Raw genomic sequence first — 13,485 nt, 5'->3', positions numbered from 1 at the left:
AGCTTTCTTGCGGAGAAAGGCTGAAGTACGCGGCACTGTCTCTTAAGATGGACACCTGGGCTCGAAGCTGAGCTGCAGGAAATAGAGCAAATGCAGCATTTCTCTCTGTGATGCACACAGAGGATCCATCCTTCTCTCATTTTCATGACCGTAACTATTGATCTCACTGAGTTATGCCTGAGCCGTGATTGAAGAGGAAGGGAAAAGGGGGGGATCATTTCAAAGTCAGTGAGAACGCTGCTTTTGAGAGGCAAAATCACCGGACCCACCGAACAGAGCCGTGTCTCTGTATGCAACAGGGTGAGGTCCAAAATAGGAAAAGGCAGGATAAATCACCGATGCATATTGTCCTGTTTACAGCTGGGAGGGATCAGGCACAGATGACTCTACACGATGCTGTATGAGGAATAAAACCATTGCAAACAACCAGGGAAGCTGCAAATGTACCTGCAGGAGCTCAGCACCTGCAAAGCAGCAAGTCTCATCAAGCTGGTTTTTAAGCACTCAGGTTTTCACTTGTACTCATGGTTCCTTAGCTTGCATGCGCAAAAGCAGTGATGACCTACCTCAAGGACAACCCATATCGCCTTGCACATGTGACATTGTCAGAAATGGCAGAAAGCGAGCATTTCCAGCCGTCCTTCAACCCCTGTTTCTGAGCATTCCCCGTTCATCCCATAGATTCAAAGAAATGTCCACCATCCAGCTGATATCACTGCAAAAACCTGATGGGAGCAGAGTCTAGGACAAGCGTTCTTGCAGGACAGGAGCATCTCGCTCTCAGAGCCTGCATCTGAGAGACTTTTACACAGGACACAGGGTCAGATTTGGGCAGGAGCCTTGCCACAGCTGCCAGCACGCCACCCCAAAGAAAGGCCACCAAAGTCCTTGGATCTGGCTGCAGGCACTGGGTTTGGGGGCCCTTGAGGAAGGGCATGGGTGGCTGGCCGAATTCCCAGTAGGAAACGTGGCTTCAGTGCAGCTAAGATTTAATTTAATTGCAAAACTCATTATGTGCAGGAGCCTAGAGTCCTGGGTAGCCATCATATTAAATATGAAGTGCAAATAAATTTTACTACCAGGGGTTTTGCTTGGTTTGGGTGAGCACTCAAGCCTATATACCTTTTGGAAACTTCTTAAATCCCCAGATCTCCGCAGCTAATCCTGTGAGATCACCAACATGACTTTTCCAAGCCTGAGGCAATGGAGACTGTTAATCCCTGAGCGTGCCTGGAGAAATTTGGAGGCTTCACGGCAAAGCCTCACAAGGAGCATAACTAATCCGTACACATCTGTGTGAGCTGGCACAGGCAGGACGCAGGAACAACCACAAAACCACGGATGAAATGCAAAGAGTAAATTTATTTTCGTTACCTCGCCAGCCGGGGGATCCCCGAAGCAGCACCCGGGCAGAGGCACACAAGCAGGGACGCGGGCACCGTGCAGCTCGGTCCATGCTGGAGGATCAGCGAACCTGCTGGTTTCGCCTGTTTGTCAGGGATTCGCGCAGGCGTAGTTTACCACTGCGCTTTGACCTTTCCCACAGCAGGGCAGGAATCTCAAGCACGTTCGATAGGGTGCCTCGAAGTCTATCACAGGCCCGTGTTATCTAAACACAGATGTTCTATTTGTCCAACACACAAGGCTAAACAACAATTAGTATGATATATGTGTTTTTCGACACCCCAGCTGCAAGTCACTTGAGCGTGTTTACCATCCTCCTCGCCAATCTTCCGTTATTTTCCCACTTTCCACCCCCTCGCTCAAGGGACCACTTCCTCTGGGGCTGGCGACGCTGGAGGTGTCCATTTGGGCTTGCAGGGTGTAGGGCAGGGTAATTTACAGAGGCACGTAATAAACACATATAGAAAAAGGAATAAACATATCTCTACAACAATTCTTTGAATCAGGTGTCCCACCCACCCTGTCAGGGAATTAAACCACTCAGCCAGCCAGGCACCACCAGCAGACTGTTTCATTTGATGCATTAAGTCCTGGAGATGCTGACTGTTGTCCTCTACACTGTCTGATTCAACAGTTATGTTGAAGCAACACATGCCTTCAAAATCGGAGCAGCGTTTATGGTCTCAAAGGAGATAGTACACCGCCAATCAATTTTGTAATGTTCCTTGACGTAGAGCCGTTACCTACTCAGAAAAAATAGCAATGAGAAACATTAATATCAAAAGCATTTAGCATAGGACAATTCTGTAATACAGCTACTGGGGTTGGCACGCCAAGGAAACACGTTCTCAAAAGATCGGCAGCTGTTAATCCTCCCTCAATACAAGAGGCAGATGAGTTAGTGATAGTAGAGGCCAACCAGATCCAAGTATTTACATGTTGATCTCTCGTAAACGTATCCAGGGCATGTGCCTGTAGTACAAGACTACAAAGCACGATGAGCCAAGCTGTGATAAGGGAGGAAAACAGGAGTATCATCTCCTTCCAATAATACATACACCATTGCTCCAGCTCCTTCAGCTAATATCACTCTGGGTTTGATAACCTGATGTGGGGTAATTGCCCACACAGACTGAAGAGCTATGGCTTGTGCTTTTTCAGACTGAACTTCAAGTCGATGTTGGGTTCGCAACACCAATAACACCATTCCAATGCCATCTCCTCTAGATAAGGCACAGGTATTTGTCGAAGATACCTGAAATACAAGAACTTGAGAATCTGATATCAATAGAGGATGTAAAATAAGAGGAGAAGTTGGGGTACAGAACTATATGGCATTCTCAGGTGTTATTATATGAATCTTCACGTCTAGACTAATAGGTCGCGGTCCCACCACGCAGTCCGTCGGTGTAAACAATTCCATTTCTCCAGTAGTTACTATTTTGGGAGAGATACCATCTGGAAGAATCTCAGTCCTCACCATGTTTTGTACTGGAGGTGGTGCAATACGATCATAGGGTGTTTGATTACGAATATTCCGGCTGTTTAACAAAAAAACCTGCTTTAGTAAGATGTGAGCTCCAATGTCGTAAAGTTTTAGTACTGGTTAGCTTTTTTAATTGTTCTTTCAACATCCCATTCATTCTTTCAACCAAGCCATTAGCTTGGGGATGGTAGGCAATGTGGAATATCCAATCTATCCCTAGCCCTTGAGCCCAATCTTGGACATTAGGTCCACTAAAATGTGTTCCTTGGTCACTCTGTATTTGGTGAGGAGGTGCGTATTGATGACTGAGTTGTTCTAATGCTTCAATTGTGTTATGTTGATTAACATATTTGGTGGGTTTAGCAAAAAACAGTCCTGACACTGTATCCACAGCAGTGAATACATATCACCACCCCCTCGACAGGGGCAGGGGGCCCATGTAATCGACCTGCCAGGTATTCAAGGCCCATTGACCCCGTTTTGTCTTTCCCCATGGCCTATATAATGCCCTTAAATGTAGCTGCGTACAAATAGTACAATTATGTGCACATGCTTTATACATAGCCATGTAATGGCTATCGAAAAGAAAGCATTAGCAAGGTCTATCACCACCTTCCAGGGTTGTAAATTTTTGCTGATTTCTTTCTATAAGAGTAACCATGTCTGGTACCGCAACTGCAAGTGGGGGGGAGTGAATTTATTCAATTCTCTACAATCTGCAGGCTTTCTCCAAGTGCCGTCTGGTTTTCAAACAGGCCAAATAGGATTATTAAAAGCAGTCACAGTTTCCTTAACAATTCCCACTTGTTCAAGTGCCTGAATGGTTTGAGTAATTTCCTCCTCCCCCCCCAGAATACAGTATTGTTTTACAGTTACCACCTGGGCAGGCATGGGCAGGACAACAGGATCCCACGTCGGGAATCCACGCAAGACGGTTGTAGTTCAAACAGCAAATCCCGCTTGCGAAGTCCCAAAGCAGAAGCGACGATTTAAAGTTTCAACTGTTCGTCCTGCCAACACATCAATACCCAAGATATAGTCTTTAACTGGGGCAATTGACACTGTCATGGTAAATGGAGTGGCATTTCCTATTGTTAAGGTAACCTTAGCTCAGAGGGCAGGGGTTGGATTTCCCCCTAATCCACAGATCTGTGATGTGGCTTCTTTATTATTAATATTACCCTGCAATTACAGCAACCCCAGCTCCAGTATCCACCGGAGCTAACACATGTAAAATCACCCCCAGAGCGCCACTCTATAGTTAAAGGAACACAGGGGCATCGGTCCCCCTCACGGTAAGAGGCTACAGTGGCGGCAATTTTGGGGGTCCTGCCAAACCTTCATTTCTGCTGTTTTGGCATTTGCCAGGTAGTGCCTTGCCTTGAGGTGGCAGGCGGGGGGTGGAGGGTGGGCGCGGAGTTGGCGGTGGGGCCAGGGGCGATCGGCTTTCTTCCGTAGACGTTAACTTTGGCCATCGGTGAAACATTTCTGACGTCGTGATCCCATCTATTTCTGATTGTGGGAGAGCGACTTGTGCAAGATTATTCCACATTTGTTTCCTCGTCACCCGTGATGTGACTCCTTTCGGTTTTGCCAGCTTTCCTTTATCCATCACCCACACAGATGGTCCCGAAGTTACAGCCCCAGTTTCCCTCAAGGTATTTGCTAGGGTGCCTACATTACCCATAGCATTTGTGACTGCTGGTATAATCAAGGGTTTTAGTGAGGCAGGCACTCCTCTCAAAAGCTGCATTTTGATCCTTCTCGTTACTGCTACCCTGTCCGGATTGAACCCCGTAATCAACGCATGAGCCATGGCTGTTATCAAAACGTTCCCAGGCACAGCAGAGTAAGATGATAAGCAGTACAGCAAGCAGCGAAAGCAAAAAGCAGTGACTAAGGAGCACTAGACTCTAACACACAGTAAGGCAAGCAAGCCCCATGGCAAGCACAGAAGCCTGCCGATTAATAGCTAAACAGCAATAACAGCTGTAAATTTGATCTAGCACATTCCAATCAAATCTGTCATTATCTCCAACCCTTCGAGCCCCACGTTGGGCACCGAAAAGGACTGTCGTGGTTTAACCCCAGCCAGCAACTAAGCACCACACAGCCGCCCGCTCACACCCCCTCCCCATTTATTAGCAATACACGTTATCAACCATTCTACAGTATCTTGCAGCCCATGGCACTGCTCTGCTTGAACAGTAATTACTTCTTGCGCGATTGCCTTTGCATCTTGTAAAGTCCCGACTTCCTTTTCCAATTCTCTCATTTTACTCCGTAATGCAACAACTTCATGGTCAAGAGCTCTAAGACTGGTGTTGTGGTTTAACCCCAGCCAGCAACTAAGCCCCACCCAGCCGCTCGCTCGCTCCCCCCAAAATGGGATGGGGGAGAGAATCGGAAGGGTAAAAGTGAGAAAACTCGTGGGTTGAGATGAAGACAGTTTAATAGGTAAAGCAAAAGCCGCACACGCACGCAAAGCAAAACAAGGAATTCATTCACTCCTTCCCATGGGCAGGCGGGTGTTCAGCCATCCCCAGGACAGCAGGGCTCCATCACGCCTAACGGTGACTTGGGAAGACAAACACCATCACTCCAAACGTCCCCCCCTTCCTCCTTCTTCCCCCAGCTTTATATACTGAGCATGACGTCATATGGTGTGGAATATCCCTTGGGTCAGTTGGGGTCAGCTGTCCCGGCCGTGTCCCCTCCCAACTTCTCGTGCCCCCCCCAGCCTGCTCGCTGGTGGGGTGGGGTGAGAGGCAGAAAAGGCCTTGACTGTGTGTCAGCACTGCTCAGCAGTAACGAAAACATCCCTGTGATATCAACACCGTTTCCAGCACAAATCCAAAACACAGCCCCATACCAGCTACTGGGAAGAAAATTAACTCTATCCCAGCCAAAACTAGCACAACCAGTAACTAGTAACGATCTTAATTTCCCCGCTAACTTGCAAGAAGAATCTGATGCTACTTTCCATGGCAGCCCGCACATAGCTGTTTCAATTGTCTTGGGTGTAACCACCGCCCCGTCATCTATTTCAGGCCATGCTTCCAGCAGAGCCCACATAGCCAGGGAAGTGGCCACGGGGGTCCAGTGCCCAGTACTGGGCCATCCCGGAATATGAGGAGTCACCGTCATGACCTCCCCAGTCCCCGACTATTTAGCCAGCCATGGGCATGGCTGTTCCTGGATCCTGCCGACTACACCAATGTGTGAGCCGGCACAGGCAGGACACAGGAACAACCACAAAACCACGGATGAAATGCAAAGAGTAAATTTATTTTCGTTACCTCACCAGCCGGGGGATCCCCGAAGCAGCACCCGGGCAGAGGCACACAAGCGGGGACGCGGGCACCGTGCAGCTCGGTCCATGCTGGAGGATCAGCGAACCTGCTGTTTTTGCCTGTTTGTCAGGGATTCGCGCAGGCGTAGTTTACCACTGCACTTTGACCTTTCCCACAGCAGGGCAGGAATCTCAAGCACGTTCGATAGGGTGCCTCGAAGTCTATCACAGGCCCGTGTTATCTAAACACAGATGTTCTATTTGTCCAACGCACAAAGCTAAACAACAATTAGTACGATATATGTGTTTTTCAACACCCCAGCTGCAAGTCACTTGAGCGTGTGTTTACAATCCTTGCCAATCTTCCGCTATTTTCCCACACCATCTCCTTTCAGTGGGTCCAAAAGATGTGGAGATTTGCAATAAGACGTCCTGGCATATTTGCACCATTGCAAGAGTTCAGGCCATGGAAGGAGGTTAATTTGGCATAGCTGCTTTGTGCGTGTACCTCCCAGACCACAGGGAAACGTCCAGAGATGCCTTGTGTCGTGAAGACCCAGGGCAATGCAATGTCAAACCACACTGGGCAAAGCATGGCACGCATCCTGGCCAGAGGCAAGGCAGAGAAGTGCGGATGCAATTTTCCCCTAAAATAAAAGGTTTTGAGCCTGATCTTCACCCTACAACACAGCCGCCTTGTGCAGACAAGCAGAAAGCGGGGTTTGGAAAACTCCTGGGGAAGCATCAGCCGAGTGGGAGGCAACCCCATCAACACCACCCCGCACAGCCGTTTTAAGGCATATTCCATCAGAATGACAATTAATGCACGGGTAAGGCGAGGAAGCAGCCTGGTGGGACGGCACGACTGCCGACACGGCTTTTAACACACTCAGCCCTGGCTGGGCTGGTCCCGGAGGCACACGGACGTCTTTTGCCCCAAAAACACCGCTTTTCTGGTGCCAAGGTTCACTACCTGCTCACGCGGCTCTGACCTTTGGCAGCATGCGATTTCAGGCTGCAGCTCTAGAAATGTCACTGCTGCTTCTCATTTACATGTTTCTATTAATCATTTTCTCCCTTCACACGCAGCCTAATCAATGGGGACAAGTGCGCAGTCCCTCAAACCGACTCCTATTATTCCTCATTACGCTCTTTGTTCCAACCCTCTGCTTCCCCATCTGGTATTAAACCCTGAGACGCCCCATCCAAGCTGTCCTTTGACTGTCTCTGAATGGACAACTATGCTTTAGTTGTGTAATCAATTAGCCAGGAACCGGACCACTGGCTCGGATACCTTCTTAGAGCAGCCTTAATTTTGATTAATATCTCTTCATGACTTTAAAACCGTATAGGCATGATTCCCTATCCAACCATGCTTGTTAAAATCATAAATCAATCTATTCCATTCCCTCCAGACGCACCAAGACCTTTCCAGCTGCAGCCATCCAGCTACCGCCGCCGCAGAGCGTTATTTACTGGGTTTGCTTCATCCCTCTGCAGAGAAAAAATCCACTCACCGAAGCCAAAAAAGCCAGAAATATGTGTCTATTTTAAAGTAATTAAAAGTTATCTCCTGCGGGCAGTACACTTTTGAACACCTCTATCCGTGCTGAAGAGGCTGGGAGCAAACGCTTTGCTGCTCACCCAGAGGGTCACCCCAGCCACTGTCACCCAGAGATTTTGCCTGTCATCATCTCCTTAGCACCTGCCTAGAGGGGAGGCGGAGGAAAAATACACACACATGCATGTGCTCACATACCTATATATAAAAAAGTGTCTCAGCTTTAGACACCAGCCAGTTTAGGTCCTCAAAAGCCATGTGTCGCAGCTCAAGGTCCCATTTCAGAGCCCCAAACCCGCCCATTTTATGCCTTCTTGATGCTCAAAGCCCTTCCCATCCCAATTACACTCAGCCTGCTGGAAGAAAAACACCAAAGAAATAATGTTTCCTTTTACATTTTCTGTCTTTTATTCCCTTTTCTTGGTCTGGGCTACCAAGGCACGGGTTTTGGGGGTCTGGTCTTCACAGTGCAACCCAGGGCACTGTCACTGGTAAAGAAGGAAAGTAAATGGGAAACCCCGAGGGTGGCCACGCTATAAAAGTGCTCTGCGGGGCTTTCAGACCCACGGTCCCCCAGAAGGAAAGGGGACACCCCTTAAGGTGGAAAACTGCAAGTGGGAGAGACACGTCATCTTTTTGATGTATATTTTGAAATATGGCACTGGCAGGGATAAGACAAAACGATGCTGCTCTGTAATAAAAGACTCAAGGGTTATTTGTCAGTTCTCCATTCCTTACCCCAGAAACTGAGTTTTCAGCCAATGCTTTGATCAGTTCTCAAGCCAGAAAAGGTAAGTTTTTTGTGTTGCAGGTTGGACAGCCACAGCTTTAGTCAGCCCTCCGGGGAGGGGGGCGTTGCTCCATCCCTTTCACCCACCCCCCTGGTACTTTTGGGACCGCCCCTCTGCAAACAAGCCTGCTCACTTAAAGTATCTTTTCCCCTTGATTGCAAAGATATAACTGTCAAAGGTCTAAATATCAAATTGCAAAGACACATCGGGGCTGGTGTGGGTGCAGCAGGGACCATGGCCAAGTTCTGGGGCAGGATGGATGGATGGAGGACCTCAGCTGAAGACTGAGGCTGGCCTCAAAATATCCCAAGGGGGCTGGGGGACAGAGCAAGGTGCTAATTTTAGTTTTTGAGCCCATATCCATCCAGCAATCTGATTTATAGCCGGGCTGCAGCAGCTGTGCCAGGGGCCAGTGAAATGCAGCGTGCCCCAGAGGGACCCGAAGGCAAACTGAGACGGGAGGTTTCCCTGGAGCACCTGGACCACGATGCTGGAGCAGGTGTCTGCAGGTGGGAGAAGACCCAAAGCACCAGCAAAACCATTTCATCTTCCAGTTTTCCTCCAGGGAGGGAAAGTCTCTCCAGCACAGGGACGGCAAAAGGCACAGCCAGAGGGAAAGTCTGCTGAGGCTCCTCCAGAGAGGACTACGTCTGGGTAGCTGAAAGGAAGAACACTGCAAACCCACCTAGCAGCCACATTTCAGTCTGGCTGCGGAGAAACACAAGGGGTTTAACCATCACCTGAGAACAAAGTCTGAGCCTCTCGCCAGGGACAAGCGACCCAGCAGAAAGCGCCTTAAGGTTCGTATGAGTAATGGTCCGTTTTCGCACCATCCCCACGAGAATCCCACATCCCAAGTCTGCTTAAAACAAATCCCTGTGTTTTTTGCCACGGCAGAAGGGACGCACGGGACCAGCCGCCCAGCAGCGCAGATGGGACTTTGTGAGCCACATAAAACTCTGTGCCTATAAGACTTCTCTGCAGTAATTTGTTTTAAATGCCAGAATATGCTTCAGGAGCTCTGACATTTGGGGAATAAAAGCAAGCGGTGACCAACTCCCCTCTCTTCGTTTGCTCCTGTAATCGGCGTTACCGGCAGAAGGAAGCACGGCCATCGTGCAGGGACCAGACCCTGCAAGCGCTGGAGGAGAAAAGGTCCATTCGAGATCGGTTCGGTCGCCGATGGGTGCAGCATCTCACCCCGCTCTCCATTCCCTCCAGCAACAGCAGCCCCTCGCTTCTCCCCTGGGAAGTCCTGCCTGCGGCGCGCTAACATATATATTAAAAAACTCCCCATCCAGCTCTCAGATAATAATAATGTGCTTTGCTGCATTTATCACTGCTACTGAACTACGCCTACTAATCACCATTTAGCGTGCCCCACACGGCTCCGTTTTAGCTGGTGTCTCAGCAAGCGCCGCCTCACTGCGGAGGGATAATGGATCTTCGTAAGCGGAAGCTGAACCTTCAACCACGTGTTTGCACCAACCATCCCAGGTGGGATCCAAACCCCTCCACCAGCTAAAAAGGGGAGGGACACATTTCTGGATGTGGGTGATCCTAAAATACCATCTCCCTTCCCGCTACTAAATCTGCTTGTATCAGAGGAAACATTGATTAGCCATAACTTCATGTATCACCTCGCATAGCGGGAACGTCAGCATCTGCTCATGATCATTCAAGTCCAACCCAAACGCTCCCAAAAAATGTGGAAATGGCCCATATCCCTACAAAATTCATCATGAGCTCTACGAGTGGTGCACAGTCGGACCTGAAAATTTTTTGCCTGAGAATACCCAGACTTGTGGGACCCACTTTGTCCCACAAAGTCTTTAGAAGGGCGAGCCATCAGAGGTAGCCCAAATCCTGCGAGCCCGGCACCGCCCCGAGCCCCCGGCCCCAGCCCTGCCACACGCTGGGATGAGAACCTGGGAGAACCGAGCTGGGCATCGATTTTGTGCCGCCGGCTGCCGTGACACCTTACATCAAACACTCGGAAAGAGCAGGGGAAACATAACCGAGTTTTACGGCTCGTGCGAGCACACCAGTGTCGCAGACAAGATGCCATAAACTCAGGGCATAACTCCAGAGGATTTTCTGCTCTTTTAAGCCACAGACCATCTATTTGCCAGGGTTTGTATAGCGCTTACCCAGGGTATACGCAATCAAAGCGGTGATAAACAATGTCTGCACGCTCACAAAAAAGTATATATCTGTGTTCCTAGATCTTCAAAAATCAACTAAACAAAAAGTGGTCCTGAGCAAAGCTAAGTCCCCAGGCAGGAACCGGCTGCTGGGTTTCATCTGCTGTTCTGAGCAAGGTAATGTTTTTCCCATCATTGCAGGGGAGTTAACGGAGAAGCAAAAAGTAATTAAGCCATCAGAAGGCACTGCAGACACATTAGGATCCCAGGTGCTTGGTTAGGAGGGGATTTCTACAGCATATGTGAAATCCTAGTTAAAATTCTCACGTTTTCTGTATGAAATCCCAGTTCTGCAGAGTTACTGCAGACACAGGAGGAGGGGGATGGAGAAGAGCACGGCAAGGAGGCCGTGCTGAATTAGCAAAGTCTCCACTGCAAAGCGTGAGGCTTTAACTGGAGGCAGAACTTCAGCTATGCTTTGTCAGATGGCATCCAAGAAATCTCAGGCTTTGGCACCAATTTCCCCTTGCAGAGCTCACCTACGGGCCCCTCCTGGCAGAGGGCTTGGGGGAAGCATCGCACCAGTGTTTTTGGAGGTGTTTTATTCAACGCAAGCACGAGCTGTCAGTGCAGCAAAAAGGGCCCCTCGCTCCCACGTGCCTTTAGTCTGATGAAATATTAACTTTAAGCCACCGTCACCGCCCAACAGGCTTCTTTCGGTCTGGCGCCAGAAGAAATCCTCAGGCTGCGAAGGCACGACTTGACACAGCTGTGGGATAAAGCCGAGCAGCTGAAGCTGCACAGAGGGAGAGGACGGGCAGCTTCAGCCTCTCAAGTGATGCAAGATTAGGAATAACTCATTTTGTATGCTACAAGTAATTAAATCGCTCGGTCCTGCTCAGCAATGCGGGTATCGGCATTTGGCTTTCAACCCCTCTCTGTGCAGAGCCTGTCAACAGCCCGCGGTGGCCGTGTCCTGGGGACCCCTGGCTGGGGTGGGACAGGCAGGACTCCACGGTCAGGCAGCGGTGGCCGATGGCCCAACGTGGCCGCTGCCTCCATCCCGGGGGGGACACAGCTCTGGCTGCGCACTGGGCTGAGCCACCACCACTCTGTCCCCTGTCCCTGCAGGACCCCTCACCGCGGTCGGGAAGCGGCCCGAGTTATTTTTCCCCGTGACAGAGCCCAGGTGGTCACCCCTGCACCCCTCAGTATTTCAGCTCCTCTTCTGCCCCTCTCAAAGCCTTTTTTTGGGGTTGGTTTTTTTTTTTCCCCCGAAAAATCACAGACCTGAGCTGGATGCAACTCCTCTGCAAATGCAGCAGACCTGATTTCTGTCCCTGCCGCCACCTACTTCCCCTGCTGCTCAAAAAAGCAAGGAGAAACACGGTGCATATCGCAAAACAGCCCCAGCAGGTCCCAACAAGGCCTTCACAGCCTGACAAGAGCTCACCTGGAAAATCACAGGTGGGGGCACACAGATACACAGGCAAGTGCAGGGCGATGCTCTACCTCCGGGCGATTTTCAGCCACCGTGTGATTAACGGCACAACGTGCCACAGTGGCCGCGGCTCACCGACCGACCCCGGTGCCGCCTGTCCCATGGGAAGCACGCATGGAAACCACGCAGGTTTCCCTTCAAGGCGTATAAAATCGTCTGCTTCACAAGCTGCAAATACAACACGCTCCCTCGGGGCATAAATACATTTTCTAAACTCTCACGCTTCTGGATTCATCCTAATTACGAGAGTCTCCTGGACTCCACTATCAACAGCGAGGCAGCGACCTGGAGTTTACTCAGCACAATATTATTTAAGACTTAACGCTGAGCATTTGGTGCAATAAAGTGCTGTTCTAACTGGTCTGGCCTCGTAAGACCAAGGTATTTGAGAACGGCAGCAGCCCTGTTGCAAGTCTAGTCAGCACTCTGAGCATCAGTGCCATTACAGGGTATAAATATACAGAGGCTATCTGAGCTGAAATTATAATAAAATATTATACATTGCTCAGCAAGTCGATGCCTAGAATACAGTGGAAATCCTGCTAACAGAGAAGACATCAATTTGATTTTTAAGTTTGTTTAAAGCAGTTTTAACACTAAGCAAGTAAACATTTATAACTGAATAAATAGTTTTCAGTTTAGTCAAGGAGCATTCAGTGGATGTTGGCATAAATATTCAGTTATGGAAATTATTTGATTGAAATAGATTTTACATGCCATAAATAAACATTGTCTGTGATGAACACACACTCCCAACAAGCGGCACGAATTAGAGAGCCACTGATGCCTAATGCCAGTCTTTGAAAATGTTTTATTTAGAAGCACTTCTGCTCACCACACAGCCAGCCAAACCCCATCTGCCTGGGGTTTTCTACATGTTCATCTCGCCACGTTATTAAACGCGCGGGGCAGAAGCGCGGCTGCATGGGCAGCGCGGCGGGTGCTGCACCCCTGTGCCCGGGGCGGGGGGGGCTCACCCAGGCGCTGGGATGGGGCAGGTTTAGCAGAGGACTGTGCCAAAGGAGCAAACAAAATTGTAAACCGGGAGCCTGCGATATGTCAGCATCGCTGCGGAGCCGGCCTGTTCGGTGTTGGCCACCTGCAGAAATCAGGGGTGAGAAATCTGTGTGTTTTACCAAAAATCTGCTGTGGCTTCAGCGCTAGCAGAGCTACGGCTGGATGCGGGCGCAGGAGCGATGCTCTCCCCCGGGCAGAGAGCATCGTCCTAGCACTCAGCACAGCTTTTAGCCACGTGAAGTGACACACAGATGCGAGGTAGACTTTTCTAAAATATATTTATGAATAA

The sequence above is a fragment of the Aptenodytes patagonicus genome, chromosome 7 (genome assembly GCF_965638725.1).
Source record: "Aptenodytes patagonicus chromosome 7, bAptPat1.pri.cur, whole genome shotgun sequence".
In the NCBI taxonomy this organism is placed as follows: Eukaryota; Metazoa; Chordata; class Aves; order Sphenisciformes; family Spheniscidae; genus Aptenodytes; species Aptenodytes patagonicus.
Note: the sequence above shows the minus strand (reverse complement) of the source record.